A 16105-nucleotide genomic window follows, 5' to 3' on the forward strand; every position below is an offset into this window, starting at 1 on the left:
CTCAAAATTAGGACTTTGGTGACTGGCCAGACTAATGGAGCACTGGAACTCTCCAGACTAGAGAGACAAAAGCGTAAGCCGTGGAGGAGATACCAGAGTTCTGGGCACATCACATGGATAAGGTACTGATACCCTGATGGTGGCTGGGAGGCCTCTGGTCTTTCCAGTGAGGCTCAAGAAGGATAACCGACGAACACTGTGAGTTCAGTCAAGAACAGCGCCTAACAAGTAGACACAGAACACCAAGCATTGAGAAAGGCTGCCATTTGTCAATCGAAATAGGAGCCTGAAACAAGAATTCAAAGCTTGGTTATAGGGATCAAGACCACAACTGGTTGATGGTGTCCATGCACAAGATAAAAATGGGCCTGGCAACCTGTGTGGTGTGTCACTGGATCACTGGGGCATTGGCATTCTTTGAATTGACCCCTAACGAGGCAAGCATTGTCTCTAAACCTATAGGTTATGGTTAATGACAAAAATTGAGAAGTTATGAGAGTTCCCAGGATTCAAATAATTTATATATAAAAAATAAGGCCATCATATACACAAATACATGCAGATTTCAACAGAGCACAATTATACAGGTTCTCAATGCAGTAGAGGAGACAGAAGATAGAGATCGACACATACTGGAATAGTGGTGAGACACGAACTCCAGAACAAGCAGCCTTGCAGCTACTCATCCACTCACACGTTCAACAAATACTTCCTGAGCACCTGCCTACTTGAATAAGGCATTTCCTAGGTCCAAGGAATAGGTGTTGGACTAAAACAGTCACACTCACTGCCCAAGGGAGACTCCAGGCTAGTGTCCTATTATGTACTCAGTGTGTGCATGAATGTGGGTGTGAGTGTATGTGTGTGAGTGCTTTAACTGGGTGACATGAATTTTAGAGGGAAAATGAAAATCCAAGCACGCCAGGGGTGATAATTTAGACATAGAGGGAATTCCATGCAAAAGCAGAAATTATCCTTGCAAGTGCTGAGGAAGTTGTTTTGCAAAGCACATTTATGGAAATAACTAACCGGAAACAAGTACTTCAGACCAAGAAATGATTGATTATTTTCAGGCATTATCCCAAGTTATATGCCGTGCTGGATTACAACCCCTATCTGACTATGGATGCTGCCTTCTGGAGTGAAAAGCCAAGATCAACCATTAAGCCATCTGCATATATTAATTTATCTTATTATTCCAAATCCTACAAGGATCTTAAAGGGATTAAATGCAGCATATAGTATTTGTAGGGTTTTTATTTGTTGTTAATATACAATATGTTGTATATTCATTGAAGAAATTTACATAAAGCATAGTATCTGTCAGTGATTTTGCAACTAAATTCTGACATAGGTATAAAATCAAAATTAGTCAATCGTCTGCAAAAACACAACAAACAATAATCACAAAGCACCTGAAGTTATTTTAAAGGGACCTGGTGATCCATGTAAAAACATTTCTAAGAATACATCCTTTATGATGATAATTTTTCAAAATACCTTTTTAGGTTGCAACATCTCATGAAAACAAAGGATATATAACAAAAAATTACAATATGAAATAATCTATTAGCCATTCTGACATGATCCTGATTATTTCTGTCCATGACTGGAAGCTCCAATATATACAAATTTCGTTTAAGAGTTTATTTCTTTGCTCTGTATGTTCTGCCCCAGGCATTTTGCAGTTGTTCAAAATTACCATGTCTGTAATTAACTGGAAAATCTTCTAATAACTAGAGTGGTATTTTCACGGTGTCCATCAGGTGGGTCAGCCATGAGACCATGTAGGAGGCATTGTGCAGGGGAAGGGAAACAGGCCTGCTATCAGAAAGGGCTGCATTCTCAAGCGGCTATTCTCTCCATCAATAGCTGCCCCTATGTTCATTTATTTGCACAGAACTACCCACAAATGGATTTTATTGATGATTATATGAAATCTCTGCTAAGCATGATAAAGGATGTGATTATTTCTTTTATAATGTTTGGTTTTCTTTATTTTTTTACATTTAAGAGGTATGGGATCAATAAGATTATTGGTATCAAATAAAGGGCCCATAATATGGAGTGGGAATAGCCACAGGCATTGGGGTTACAGGAGGTTATTTTCACTGCATGAACACCAGCACCCAGTGTGAATGGCTCTATTCTTACTTTAGATTAAGAGTAGAAAACTATTAATAGAGAAAAACAGAGCTGGACATCATTTTTTTCCCTCAAATTTTCCCAGATAATAAGCAAGGAAACCTTGCCAGAGAAGGAAAGTGAATTGTTATGGGAAATGCAGACCAGTAAAAGAAATTACAAGCCCCATTAAAGTTTAAAACTTCCTTTCCATCTAAACGATATTACCTCTCAATTGTCTAAAAGGACGGCCCTGGTAGTAATCTTTGGGCCTTAGATCCCCTATTTATCCCTCTATCATTGCACTTATTCTGCATAATATGACAATTTGATTTCCACATTTAAAAAGATTTTGTTGAAGTGAAACTCACATAACATAAAATTAGCCAATTTAAAGTAAGCAATTTCGTGGCATTTAGTACATTCTCAGTGTTGTACAACTACCCCATTTAGCTTCAAAATATTTTCATCACCACAAAGGAAACTCTGTAGTGATTAAGCAGATGCTCCCCATTCTCTCCTTCCCCAAGCCTCTGACAATCAATCATCTCTCTCTATGGATTTACCTATTCTGTGTATTTCATATAAATAGACTCATTCATTTGTCTGGCATCTTTCACCTAGCATAATGTTTTTGGAGGTTTATCCACGTTGTAGCATGTATTGGTATTTCATCCCTTTTTATGGCTGAATAATATTCCATTGTTCGTGTAAACACCACAACTCATTTTATCCATTCACCCACTGATGGACATTTGGACTGTTCTCACCTTTTGGCTACTGTGAAAAGGCCTACCAACATGCATGTTCATGTATATGTTCAAGTACCAGTTATCAATTCTTTGGGTATATTCTATGTTTAACTATTTGAGGAACCACCAAACTTTTTCACAGTGTCTGTATCATTTTGCAGCAATCCAGGAGGGTTCCAATTTCTCTACTTCCTCACAAACAACTGTTATTTTCCTTTATTTTTATTTTTATTATGCCCACCCTACTGGATGCAAAGTAGTACCTCATTGTGGTTTTGATTTACTCCCTTAATGCCTAATAATGTTGCCCAAGAATTTTTTTCACATGCTTGTTGGTCATTTATATATTTTCTTTGGGGAAATAGCTACTCAAGTCCTTTGCCCATTTTTTAATTAGTTTGTCTTTTTGTTGTTGAATTATATGAGTTCTTTATATACATTGTTTACTAGACCCTTATCAGATAGATGACTTGGAAATATTTTCTCTTATTCCATAGGTAGTCTTATCACTTTCTTGATAATATCCTTTAATACACAAAAGTTTTCAATTTTGATGAAGTTCAATTTATCTATTTTTCTTTTGATGCTTTTGTTTTTGTTGTCACAATTAAGAAACCAGTCAAGTCCAAGGTCATGAAAGTTTACCCTTTTACTTTCTTCTAAGAGTTTTATGGTTTTAGCTCTTTTGCTTAGGTCTTTGATCCATTTTGAGTTAATTTCTGCATATGTTGAGAAGTAGGGGCCCTAACTCATTTGGCCAAGAATCGTTTAGGAGGACATTCTTTCCCCATTGAATGGTCTCCACACCCTTCTCAAAAATGAATAGGCACACATGTGAGATTATTTAGTGATTCACAATTTCCTTCCCTTTGTCTATATTTTTACCTTTATGCCAGTATCATGCTATTTGGATGACAGTAATCATTATTTTTTATTTTTAAAATGAACATGCAGTAAAATTTACATTTTGGTATAAATTCTATGACTATAAAGACTTATATTATGACCACAACAAAAGGAATATACAACAGTTCTATCAACTTAAAATCTCCCTGGCTTTGCTCCTTTGTAGTCACTCCTTCTTCATCCCCCTAAATCCTGACCACCCCAGATATGTTCCCTATCACCATACTTTTGTCTTTTTCAAGAAGGCCAAAGAAGTGGAATCATATTGTACATAATTTATTGAGATTGGTTTCTTTTATCCAATGTAATGCATTTGGTTACATATATCAGTAGTTTATTCATTTTGGTTGCTGGGTGGTATTCCATTCTATGGATGTACCACAGTTTGTTTATCCATTCACTTCTGAAGGACATTGTGTTGTTTCCAGTTTTTGGCAATTGTGAATGATACAGCTATGAACTTATGCACATATGGATTTTTGCATGACCATATGTTTTCATTATCCAGGGTAAATATGCAAGAGTGTGATTAATAGGTCATAAAATAACTCTATGCTTAACTTTATAAGATACTGCCAACTATATTTCTTGAATTTTGCATTTCCACCAGCAATGCACCAGTAGCTCCACATCATCATCAACACTTGGTATTATCAGTAATTTCTTTTATAATGTGCTACAGAAAATATAAATTTTGTACCAAATAAACATCTCTTCCTTTGGTCTCACACAGAAGTTGAAGTTTTAAGACACAGTCAATATCATCCTTTACCCTTTAGCCTGATTTATCTTAGTCCAAACCAAGTCCATTTCATTCGTATCTCTAGTTGAAGTCTAATCTCCTTTTTAGCTTCTTTAACAGTTGCTGTATAGAGTAATGTTGACATTCATAGCTACTGAACTCTGGCTCTATGTCTCAGCTGTCACACAGAAACCTAAAGTTCTAGGGACTGACCAGGTTATACACAAAGAACTCAGCATCTCAGAATATGCAAATAACCATTACAACTCATGAAAAGATGTGATTGCCCGTAAGAGCTTATAATCTAGGAACCTTTACAATAAGACTTTCCCTGATAACCTATGCCCTCAGATTCAATTCTCAGAGTTTGCACATTATAGTTAGTCCATATTAGTGAGGCATTATAATGTTTGTCTTTTCAATTCTGGCTTATTTCACTCAGCATACTGTCCTCAAGGTCCATTCACCTAGTTGCATATCTCAAAACTCCATTCCTTCTTGCTGCCGCTCAATATTCCATTGTATGTAAACACCACAGTTTATCATTCTGTTTATCAGTCAATGTACACTTAGGCCACCTCCAACCATTGGGAATCATGAATATTGCTGCCAGAAACACCAGTGTGCAAATGTCCATTTATGTCCCTCCTCTCAGTTCTTCCAAGCATATAGCCAATAGCAGGGTTGCAGGACTACATGGCAACCATATACTTAGCTTCCTATGGAAACACCATACTGCCCTCCACATGGGTTGCACCATTCTACTGCCCCACCAACACCGAATAAGTACATTCCTCTCTCCACATTTTCTCCAGCACTTCTATTCCTCCATAAGTTTTTTAAACACAGCTTTATTCACACATCATACAATCTATCCTTAGTAAAAAATCAATGATTCCCAGTATTAATCACATAGTTATGCATTCACCACAACAATCTATATGAGGACATTTCCATTTCTTCTGCAAAGAAAGAGGAAGAGGAAAAAAAAATGAAGAATAAAAAAAAAATAAGAAAAAATAAAAATGAAATAAAATAAAATGTAAAGGTCAGACAACACCACTACCACCAAGAATCCCACACTACTCCCTTATATCCCCTTCTTACTGACATTTAGCTTTGGTGTATTGCCTTTGTTACAATTAATGGAAGTATATTACAATGTTACTGTTAACTATAGACTCTAGTTTGCATTGATTGTATTTTTCCCCTATCGAATCCAATTTTCAACACCTTGCAATATTGACATTAATTTGTTCTCCCTTATGTAAAAACATTCTTATATTTGTACATTTAATTACCATTATTGACAAATTTTAGGTTTTGGTAAATTATACTATCCCACACTTTATCTTCTATCTTTTCTTCTAGTGTCATACATGCCCCTAGCCTTCCTCTTTCAAGCGTACTCACACTTATCTTTCAGAGTACTTACAATATTTTGCTACCATCACACAGTATTTTGCTATCCATTTCTGGATCTATACAATCAGTCCTGTTGAACTTACTATACTTTTTCAGCATCAAATGCCTGATCTCTACCCTCTATATCTCCTGCTAACCTGTGTTCTCAACCTTAATTCTCAAAGTTTGCTCATTAATGTTAGTTCATATTAGTGAGACCATAAAGTCTTGCCCTTTTGTTTCTGGCTAATTTCATTCATCATAATGTCTACTGTCTACCATTTTGTCTTTTGGAATTTATATGTCATATCTTATTTTATTTTTATTTTTTTCTCTCTCTCTTTTTACCATTACTGATAGTCTTCATTTCTACACTCTTCTTCAAACTTCTCTCTCCTGTCTTTTCCTATCTGCCTGTAGTGCTCCCTTTAGTATTTCTTGTAGAGCAGGTATCTTGTTCACAAACTCTCTCAGTGTCTGTTTGTCTGAAAATATTTTAAATTCTCTCTCATTTTTAAAGGACAGTTTTGCTGGATATAGAATTCCTGACTGGCAGCTTTCCTCTTTCAGTATCTTAAATATATCATACCACTGCCTTCTTGCCTCCATGGTTTCTACTGAAAAATCCACACACAGTCTTATCAAGCTTCCCTTGTATGTGATAAATTGCTTTTCTCTTGCTGTTTTCAGAATCCTCTCTTTGTTTTTGACATGAATATCTGATTATTAAGTGTCTTGGCATAGGTCTACTCAGATGCATTTTGTTTGGGGTATGCTGTGCTTCTTGGATCTGCAATTTTATCTTTCATAAGATACGGGAAATTTTCAGTTATTATTTCCTCTTTCTGCCCCTTTTCCCTTCTCTTCTCCTTCTGGGACACTCATGACATGTATATTCATGCACGTCATGTTGTCATTCAGTTCCCTGAGACCCTGCTCATATTTTTCCATTCTTTTCCCTATGAGTTCTTTTATGCGTAGGATTTCAGATGTCCTGTCCTCAAGTTCATGAATCCTTTCTTCTGCCTCTTCAAATCTGCTGTTATATGTCTCCATTGTGTTTTTCCCTCTTCTATTGTGCCTTTCTCCCATAAGTTCTGCCAATTGTTTTTTCAAACTTTTGAGTTTTTCCTTATGTTTGCCCAATGTCTTCTTTATATCCTTCATTTCTTTTGCCACATCTTCCCTCAACTCATTGACTTGATTTTTGAATTTATTTAGCATATTTGTTTGAACATCTTATTTAGTTGTTTCAACTCCTGTGTCTTACTTGAAGTATATGTTTGTTCCTTTGACAGGGCCATATCTTCATTTTTCCTAGTGTGACTCATAATTTTTTGTTGTGTAGGCAACTCGTTTCCTTGATTACCCCAATCAGATTTTCCCAGAATACACAGGCCCACATTCTCAGGAGAAGTTTATATTCAGTATTAAGTTTCCTTGAGGATGAGATCCAGAAGATTATCAGACTTTTCTGTTAGGTCTTTAGACTCTGTGCTTTTCCTATCCTGCCCAGTAGGTGGCGCTTGTCAGCTCACAGCTCTCAACTAGCATAAAGAGGTGTGGTGTATTTAATTCTCAACAGACCCTGTCCCTGCCAGAGATGAAGGGTGAGAGAGAAGCCAAGCTTAAGCTGTTTTTGTTTTTTGTCTCCCCCAGGCCTTGTGGTCTGAATTCTCTGAGGGAGGCCACCACTTGAGCTGGGCCCCATCCCCCACTTTTCCTAGGGAAGATACACCCGTTAGGGAATTATCTCCTTCACTTGACTTCTTCATTTGTCTACCTTAACTCCACCCTTGCCTGGGTCAATGCTGACAATTGAAAATGTCTGAAGCTTTCTCTAATGGGCTACTTAGAATAAGAAAAAAAAAGAAAAAAAGGAAAAAAAAAAGAAATTCCCTTTCCAGAGCCAGACCTCAACCCAACAATTTTGCCAGTTAAGAGTCTGAGTTGATACCCAGTTCTGTGTGCCACTTTGCTTGGGATTCGGTCCTTTTCCAGTATTCTGAGTTCAGCCAACTACAAAAGCCTCTGTTTTTATTTATTTCTGTCAGCCTCACCACCTTCCTGCTGTGAGAGACCTCAGGGTTCCTTTCCTGCTTGCACCAGGTTTATCTGTGCTCATAGCTTGTATTCAGTAGTCCAAATTTGTTAATTGAAATCACAACTGGAGCTTGGTTGAGCTACCTTTCCTTTCTCCTAGTAGAGAATAATTCTTTTTCCCACAGGGAAGTGTTCCAGCTCAGCCTGCCTTGCTAGTGGTGGAGGGGTGCCAACTCTACAATTTGGGGGCTTTACTTACATTTCCTATGCTGAGATCTCAGTCATTCCACCTGTTCCAGACTGGTATACCATGTGTGTCCAGTCATAGATGACCCCAAATGGTTGTTCCAGTATTTACTAGTTGTTCCTGACTATTTACTAATCGTTCTAGAGGACTAACTAAATTCCACACCTCTCTACACTGCCATCTTGCCCCAACTCCTTATTATCAGTAATATTTGCTTAAACCATTCTAAAACATGCATTTCCCTAATGACTAATGGATGTTGAATATCTTTATATGTGCTTATTTTCCATTTGTATATCTCCTTTATGTCTGCTCAAGTCTTTATACCATTCATTATTCATGTTGTTTTTTGTTTTCATATGTGTTTAGGAGTTATTTATATATTCTGGATAAAAGGTCTTTGCCAGACATGTAACTAGAAAATATTTTCTCATGGTTGGTAGCTTTTCTTTTTTTTCAAACATCTTTATTGTGGTATTATTTATATATCTTAAAATTCATCCATTTTAACTTTAAAATTTAATGATTTGGAAAATATCCAGTTTTGTCCAACCATGACCACAATCCAGTTTTAGATCATTTCCATAATCTCAGAAACATCCCTTGTGTCATTTACAGCTGATTCCCATTTCCACTTCCCAGCCCCAGGCAACCACTATGCTACTATCCATTTCTACAGATTGGCCTATTGTGGACATTTCCTATAGATGGATCATATAACATGTAGTCTTTTTTGGGCATTCTTTCTCTTAAGAGAATGCTTTTTAGATTCAACTATGTTGTACATGGATCAGTAGTTCATTCCTTTCTATTACAAAGTAATATTCTACTGTATGGATGTATTACTTTTTTCCCATTTGTATTTGGATTGTTCCATTTGGAGGCTCTTAAGATGAATGCTGCTAGAATACACACATGCAAATCTAGGGATAGACATGTTTTCATCTCTCTTGGGTAGATGCCTAGGAGGTGAATCCCTGGATAGTATGTTAACTGTATGTTTAACATTTTGAGGAACTACCAAACTATTTTCCCAAGAGGCTGTACCATTTTACATTCCCACCAGCAAAATACAGGGGTTCACATTTTTCCATATCCTTACTAACACTTGTATTTTTTTAATTACAGCCATCCTATTGGGTGTGAGGTATTATCTCATTATGGTTATAATACCCATTTCCATAATGAATAATGAGGTGTATCTTTTCATATGCATATTGCCCATTCCTATATCTTCTTTGGAGAAATCTAATTTTAATCATTTTTATTGGGATATTTGTCTTTGCATTACTTAGTTGTGGGAGTTCTTTATATATGATGATACAAGTCCTCTAACATAAATATCATTTGCAAATATTCTCTCCCAATGTATGGTTTGTCTTTTCATCTGCTTTCAAAGCACGAAAGTTTTATGTTTTATAAAGCCCAATTTATTTATTCTTTTCTTCTTTAATGGATGTGCTTTCAGTGTTGTACCTAAGAAACCTTTTCCTAACCACAGGTCATAAAGATTTTTCTCCTTTGTTCTTTTGGAAAATGTTATATTTTAGTTCTTATGTTTATTCCTATGATTCCTTTTGAGTTCATTTTATGTATAGTGTGAGGTAAGGGTCAAAATTAATCTTTTTATTGTGCATATCCAATTGTCCTAGCACCATTGGTAAAAACTATATTTTCCTTATTGAATTGACGCTTTTATTGAAAATCAATAGTCTATACATGGAAAGGTTTATTGCTGTAGTCTCAGTTCCACATATTTATAGTTCTACCCTTAAGACAGTTCCACACTTTCATGATTCCTGTAGCTAAAGAGACAGTTGTAAAATTTTTGTACTTTTTCAAAACTCTTCTGGCTCTTGTGGCTCAGTACATTTCCATAAAAGATTTAGGATGAGCTTGTCTGAAAACTGCCTACTGGAAATTTAACGGTAATGGCATTGAGGCTATATATTGTTTTTGGTAAGAACTGACAGCTTAAGAATATTGAGTCTTCCCATCATTTATCTTAGAGTATCTCTCAATTCATTATACAGTCTTTAATATTCCTCAGCAATTTTTGAGGTTTCAGTGCACAAGGATTGTAAAATTTGTCTTTTCATTTTCAAAACAATGTCTTTCATAGATAACTTAAATTTTCATGAAGCTCAATGAAAATCTCTTTACATAAAACAAAGTCATGAATAATTTCTCCTATATTTTCTTAAAGTTGTACTATTGTTTTACATTTTACATTTATACCTGGGCCTAATTTTGAATCATTTTTGTTTAAAGTGTGAAGTTAGGGTGTTAAGGTTATTTTATTTTATTTTATCTTATCTTATCTTATTATTATTTGCTTATGGATGTCCAATTGTTCCAATGCCCTTTGTTTAAAAAGATTACCCTTTCTTTAATGACAGACTTTTTCATTAATGTTAAAAAATTAAATTGGAAAAACAGAATTTGGTCCTAAGTGTGTGGCAGAGTCCATATCTAACTGGACTCTCTATTGTCTTCCATTAATCTATCTATCTGTATATATTCCTTTGTTAATACAAGGCCCTCAGTACTACTATAGTTTTATAGTTAATCTTGCAGTCAGGTAGTGTGCACTCTCCAACTTTGCTCTGTGTTTTAAGAAATGCTTTAGTTATTCTATCTCCTTTGGCTTTCTATATAATTGCAAAATCAGTTCGCCTACATTTATAAAAACACCCTGCTGGGAAACTGAATGGAATTAGTTTAAATCTAGAAGTCCACTTTGAGAGAACTGACACCTTTCCTCTGCTGAATCTTTCAGTCCATGAACATGGTATATCTCTTCATTATTTTATGATTCATTTTATTTAAACAGCCTTTTGCACCCTTCAGTATACAGATTCTACAAATGCTTTGTCAGATTTATAAATAAATATTTCAATTTGGGGATTTATTTTTATTTTCAATTTCCAATTTTTCATTGCTAGTATATAGAAATTCTACTGATTATCCTGTTTACCTTGTATGCTGCAAACTTGTTAAACTCCCTTTTTAGGTCTAGGAGTATTATGTTTTAGACTGTGAGGATATTTTCCACACAATCACATCTGTGATTAGAAAATTTTAACTTTCACCTTTCCAATCTATATGCTTTTTATTTATTTATTTTTTATCCTTATTGCCCTAGCTAGGGCTTTCACTACTCTGTTGATTAAGAGTAAAAAGAGCAAATATCCTTGCCTTTTCCCCAATATTATAGGGGAAAAAGTCAATCTTACATCATTAAGTATGATGTTAGATGTAGGTTTTATGTAGATGTTCTCTACAAAGTTTTGGAGGTTCCTTTTATTCCCCGTGTGCCAAGAATTTTTATTTTGAATCCATATTGAATTCTGAGAAATGCTTTCAATTGATTGATATGATCACATGTTTTCTTTTTTTTCTTTTTGGACTGTTAATCTGGCAGACTACATAAATTTGGTTTTGAATACTGAATCAAACTTGGATTCCCAGGATTAACTCCACTTGGGTGTTGTGGAATATAATATTTATATATTGCTGAATTAGATTCAGTAATATTTGTTGTAGATCTTTGTGTCTATTTTCATGAGGATTATTGGCCTGTTGTCTCTTCTTTTGTACTATTTTAATCCGGTTTTGAAATAATGATGATGTTGGCCTCATAAATAGAATTGAGATGTACTTTGTTTTTTCTATTTCCTGTAAAAGACTATATAGAATTAGTGTAAATTCTTCTTCAAATATTTGGAAGAGTTCACCAGTGAAATCATATTACTTTAAGATTTTTTTCAGAAGGTTTTATCTGTGAATTCACTACCTTTAATAGTTACAAGATGCTTTAGGTTGTGTATTACACCTTGAATGATTTTTGTTAGCTTTTGGTTTTGGATAAATTGTTCCATTTTACCTAAGTTGTTAAAATTTATCTTCCAGAATCTATTTAGATATATCCTGAAGATCTACAATGTACTGTTATTTTTGTCACTCAGCTATAATTAATTTCTAATTTTCATTATGACTTTTCTTTGGTGTGTGACTTATTTATAGTGGTGCTTTAATTTCTAAATGCATGGAATTTTTAGCTTTCCTTCTTGTAATTCACTCACAATTTTAATTAATTTTGGGCCTAGAAAATGTAGTTTGTATGTACATGCATGTATACACACTCATAATTTTAACTGAAAGTGGTATCTTTTAAATCATGCTTGATTTCATCATTCCACATTCTTTATGTATTTGTTTTTTCATGCTTATTCTAGTTTTTAAGAGGTATATGTTAAAATCATCAGTGTGATTGTAAGTTTAATGGTGTTTTCTTTAAAATTTGATCAATCATTCCTTTACTTGAATTATAAATTTAGGTTTAATTTTAGTCTTTCTGGGAAATTGTTTCTTTATTCTCAGATAATAACTCTGTCTATGCTTTCTGCCTTATAATGCCTACTTTTTATGTCTGTCCCTCTCAATGCTCCAATCTGAGTACTTTTACTTGGATCCAACTTTCAGTTTACAAGTTCTCTCTGAATTAAATCAGCATTTTAACCTGTCTATGGAGTTTTTAATTTCATTAATACTTTTTTTTTCTAGTTCTAATCTAACATTTATTTCAACACTGTTATTTTTCATATTTTTCTGCTTCATTTTGTTTTTTATTATACTATTAATGTAATGATTTTAACATAATTATTTGACAGTCCCCTACAAATTGCTGTACAATTCCCTACAAATTCACTACTTTGGATTACGTTAATTTGTTAATTATGTAATCTCTCAGATTTTATAAAGATGTGTGTTTATGTGTATATGTATAAAATTATATATAACTAGTTATAAATTCTATTAATGAATGCTATAATAGTCTTACCAACTTTTTGTCTATTAGACTATTGATTTCTGAGGTGTATTATATTGAATTTTTCTCAATTTCTGCCTGAATTTAAAATAGATTTTTCATTTTTTATTTGGTTATAATATTTTTCTCCTTGTGATGTTAAAAATTCTACTGTAATTTTGTATTTTATAGATTAATGATTATTTCTCTAATCTCAAAATCAGATGAAGTTGATCTTACTATTATTTGAAAACAAGATACAAACTGTACCCCTCCAAAATGAACTGGTACCCACCAAAGTGCTTTAATTCTTATTAATTTTCCTCCTGCTCAATATATGATGAAACTTCAAAAATACTTATATTATCCCCCTTTCAGTTTTGTTTTTAATTCTATGAGACATTAGATGGGGGTACATGGATGTTAGATTCACTGAATACTTATGTATGTTTAGATCTTTCTTTACAAAATAACTCAGACTTCTTAGTTGAGGGTGGAGGTCTTGAATTGCAGTCCTCCCCCCCCCCATAATATATAAACAATATTGCACTATGTTCCATATCTCAGTGATGTAGGTGAGAATTCCATTGCTAGTCTAATTTATTTTTCCTTTGTAGATAATATGTGCTTCTGTCTATGAGTACAGTGGATTGAACTATGTACCCAATTTGGACATGTTCTTGGTCTTGAGCCACATTTTGGTGGATCTGGACTATTGTAAATAGGATCTCTTAGAGATGCCACTTCAGTTAAGATGTGGCCCAAATGAAACATGTTTGGCTTTAATCCAGATCACTGGAGTCTTTTATAAGCAGAATAAAATTCAGAGACAGAAAGAAAAAGTACAGGAAGAAGTTGGAAGTCAACAGAGAAGACATTGCCATGTGACTGAAAAGCCAAGGACCAAGGATCACTGGCAGCCAGCCCCAGAATGCCAGTCTTCAGGGAGAAAGCATCACTTTGCTCATGCCTCAGGTTTGGACTCGGCCTGTCACCAAAATCACAAGCCAATAAATTCTCATTCTTTAAGCCAACACATTGCATGGTATTTCTTTTAGCAGCCAGGAAACTAAGACAAGGAGCTCATAAGATTTTCCTCTTCATCATTACAGTCAAACAATTTAATAATATATGCCTGAGGGTTTTCTGTTTTCTTCTTCTTTTCATTACACCTGAGAAGCTTGATGAGCCTGTTCAAAGTTCATTATTTTCTTCAGCTCATGAAAATTTTATTCTATTATTTCTTTAATTATTGACAAACACAAACACACACCCAACTCATGGTTTCTTTCTCTGGAATTCTCATCACTTGAATGTTTATGCCTCAAGGCTCTTTATCCGTTCTCTCACAATAGTCATCACTCTATTTTTGCCCTGATTTGATGTATTACTTACACTCATGTAGGCCACTAATTTGGGCTTAAGTTCTGTCAACTGAGATCCTAATGCTGCAAGGTCTTAATCCCAGGTATCCAAAGTTTCCAGTGACCCATGGCTCAAGAGATACAAATAATTTGGAGTTGGGATGGAGAAGGAAGTTGTGTTAAACGTAGCTTTTCTCCAAATCCAAGATTGACTTATTCTACTTGCTCAGACCCAAGGCCATACATCCTCTATCAGCGTAGCTACTGAAACCACATCATCAAGTGCACATGATGCTTCCCAAACTCTCTTGTCCCCATGGTAGCAGTTTTTGTGTTCCTCTCTGGCTTTGTTTTCTTTCTTCATTTTTGACACCTGTGAGTTGAATTATCTTTCATTCAAACACAGCTCTATATTAAATATTAACTTTTGCTATATTGCATGACCCATTTCTAGATGTGGGTAATGAGATTTGTGTCCATTTATCAGCTTTTTCCATCATGTTTCTAGAAATGGTCATTCTTCTTCAAAGCAATAAAGTCATGTTTTCACTCCCACTACTTCACCAAAGTTGCTCTTGTATAGGGCACCAGAGTCTTCCAGGTTGCTAAACCCAATCTATGGCATACTCTCTGTTCCAATTTCTTTGGCACTACCAAAAAAAAAGTGCTAAAATTTTACATTTAAATGTAAATTATATACAATGGCTCTGGTATTTAAGGTTAGCAGACGGAATATCTATGAAAAAGTCATAGCTAACATCCTACTTAATGGTAGATAACTAAATATTTTACTCCTAAAATCAGTAACAAGATAAGAATTTCTGCTCTCACCACTTCTGTTCAACATTATACTAGAGGTTTTAGCTAGAGCATTAGGCAAGAAAAAGAAATAAAAGGCATCCAGATTGTAGAAGAAGTAAACTATCTCCATTTTAGATGGCATGATTTTATATATACAAAATCCTAATGATTCTACTGAAAATGCATTAGAACAGATAAGTTCAGCAGAGTTGCAGGATACAAGATCAATATGCAAAAAAATCAATTCTATTTTTATGCACTTTTATCAAACAATACAAAAACAAAATTAATAAAACAATTACATTTATGATTGCATCAAAATACTAAAATATTTAGGAATAACTTTAACAAAAGAAGTATGAAACTTGTACTCTGAAAAATAAAAAAAAAGGCTGAAAGAAATTAAACAAGCCCTAAATAAACTGAAGAATGTCACTGTTTATGAATCAGAGCACCATATTGTTAGACAGCAATACATCCCCTAAATGAACTGCAGGTTCAACACAAGTTCTATCAAAATCCCAGGTAGCTTCTCTTCAGAAACTGACAAGATGATTGTAAAATGTATTTCACAGGACCCATAATAACCAAACAATCTTTAAAAGGAACAAAGTCGGAAGACTCACACTTCCCAGTTTCAAAGCTTACTAAAAACTACAGTGTGGTGCTGGAATAAGGATATACACGTAGATTAATGAAATAGAATTGTGGGTCCATAAATAAACCCTACATTTCCAGTCAATTGTTTCTGACAAGAGTGCCAAGAGTATTTGGGGAAAGAATAAATAGTCTTTTCAACAAATGGTGCTGAGGCAAGTGGATATCCATATGTAAAAGAATGAAGTTGGACCCCCTACTTCATGCCATATACAAAAATTAACTCAAAATGGATCAACGACCTTTTCTTAGAAG

The sequence above is a fragment of the Choloepus didactylus genome, chromosome 16 (assembly GCF_015220235.1).
Source record: "Choloepus didactylus isolate mChoDid1 chromosome 16, mChoDid1.pri, whole genome shotgun sequence".
NCBI lineage: Eukaryota > Metazoa > Chordata > Mammalia > Pilosa > Megalonychidae > Choloepus > Choloepus didactylus.